Source organism: Chrysochloris asiatica, unplaced genomic scaffold, assembly GCF_000296735.1.
Source record: "Chrysochloris asiatica unplaced genomic scaffold, ChrAsi1.0 scaffold00032, whole genome shotgun sequence".
NCBI classification, from domain to species: domain Eukaryota; kingdom Metazoa; phylum Chordata; class Mammalia; order Afrosoricida; family Chrysochloridae; genus Chrysochloris; species Chrysochloris asiatica.
In genome coordinates, this window is record NW_006408550.1 from 8521932 (window position 1) to 8524478 (window position 2547).

Consider the following 2547-nt stretch of genomic DNA (forward strand, 5'->3'; position numbering starts at 1 on the left):
CTTCATACATTCCATATTCCAATGATTACTGTATGTTTTCACTTGTTTCTTCTTATGTTGAGTTGTGTCTGCCTCATCAGCAAATGCAGTTCTCAAAAGGTTTGCTCCATTCACATCATTAAAGTCAATTCTACTATGAGACGGCAGCTCTTTCCCCAGACATATTTTGAGTTTGTTCCAAGCTGAGGGGTTCATCTCTGGCACTATATCAAATACTATTTTGATGTTATTTATAAGGTTTTTAATAGCTAACCATTAGAAGTTGTCTGCCTCTGTGTCTTCCTAGTCTGTTTTAATCTGAAGCCTGTCCACCATGGATGCCCCTGACTTTTTTAATATACTGATGACATAGTTACCAGCATCACAGCAACACACAAGCCACCACAGTATGACAAACTGACAGAAGAGTGGTGGATTAAAATGTTAATGTTCCTTAATCTTCAGTCTGATATAATGAAATGAACTATAGTCTCATTTACTAGTTCTTGATGGATTTTTGTTAGTAAGATGGTTGTTATGTACCTTTGAGGCTATAAATCTTGATGGAAGCAGTAGCCTCATTTTCTTCTGCAGGTGGGTTAACTGTCGTGTGTCTGATCTTACAGTACCCCCAAGGCTCCTCTTTCTTAGTATGAGAAGAAGTATAAACCAAGAACCACAGCATTACTGTGCTTATCAAAGATTTGAGAAGGCATCCAAAAGAAGTGCATGAAAAGTGAATTTAAAAAATAATAGAATTTTCCACGATCTTTTGATACAATATTTTCTTTTTAAGTGCCGTCAAGTAGATTCTAACTCACAGTGACCCTGTATAGTGCTTCCAAGGAGCGACTTGTGGGTTTGAACCACTGACCTTGCAGTTAGCAGTCCAGTGCTTATCCTACAGCATCACACCAGGACCCCATACAACATTTAATATACTTATAATCAACTAATCTGTTACATTAAGCAAGCTCTTTGGAACAGAATGGTTATTTTCAGAATTTTCAAATTTCTCTCTGGATTTATATTTCTCCTACTTAAGAATTCTAAAATGTAAGGATATTCATCAGACTTTAAATTTATCTTTTGTACAAACCCAAAGCTGTCAATGTTCATTGTTCAACATTTCTAACTATGAAAATGATTAATATTATTCAAATACATGTTATTTGATCCTTCTTAGTCTAGCCTGGAGTCCTGGTGTGGCACTGTAGAAGAAGCACTGGGCCTCAAGGTCAGTTTGAACCACCAAGTCGGTGGGTCAAACTCACCAGCCATTCCTCGGATACCCTATACAGGGTCACCATGAGTCAGAACCGATTTGACAGTACATAACAACACAGTCTAGCTCAGTGAGGTATCCTCAGATTGTAAACTCTAATTTTGAAGAAGAAAAGAAAAACATAAACTTACGCTCTTGAGAAAACAATACAATCGCCAACCCTCGTTTTAATTGTAATTTCCTAGATGGTAATAAATCATCTCCCAAAATCAAGTAAGAAAATCTCGACATGATGTTGAAATGTTAAACTACTTAAGATTCTAACAGAAACAGCAATAACCCTGAAGGATATTTCCCTTTTAGGAATATAAATTTGAGGAATTTGAAACCTGTTAAAAATTAGATGGCATCACTCAAACAGCGACGAATGTAACTCACAATGATAAAATATGGAGGAAGTAATCAGAGTATTTTTAAATTCTTCTGGACGTTTGTCTTAACTCCGAATGGCCACTAGATGGCACCTAGTATTTGGCAACCATAACTTCTTTATTTCTAGAGCTTAAAATAACTATAGTAGCAGGTCAATTCTGACGGAGCAAAAAATAATCCTGCCACAGACATGTAACAAACACTTCCTTGTCATATATCTAAATTTAAAATGCATGTGATTTTCTAGCCACACAAGAAAATACACAGCACCTTTTTATTATTCCAAGGTTTTCTATTTTTTTCCTAAAGAAATTGTGACTTAATTTTTCTTAAATAGGGAACCTGATTATCCTAGTATAAAGTGGAGATCAGAACCATTTTGTCTTAAATAGGCATCATCCTTAAAACACTACGTTTTTTCTGTTGAGGCCAAGAAAGAGTAACATTTTAAATGGAAGTTCTAGCATTAAGTGAGATGTTTGTGACCAACATTTTTTAACAGAATTTATCCATATATTAATTCTTCAACAAATGGTTTAAGCAGTACCCATGGCAGGACCTTGTGTTTGTACAACAGCATCCTGATATAACATAGTTTATCTTCCCCAAACAATTTACTATGAAATAAGAAAGAACAAGATATAGTACCCACTGAAGGAAGAAGCCAAAGCTATACTGAAGGCATTAGCAAAAAACAAGACTCCAGTAATTGACAGAATACAAACTGAATGTTTCTACACCAGAGGCATTCACTCATTTATGCCAAGAAATTGGAAGACAATTACCTGGCCAACTGATAGGAAGAGATCCATTTTGTGCACATTGCAAAGAGGGGTAACCCAACAGAATGTGGAAATCATCAAACAATACCATTAATATCACAAGCGAGTAAAATATTACTGAAGATAATT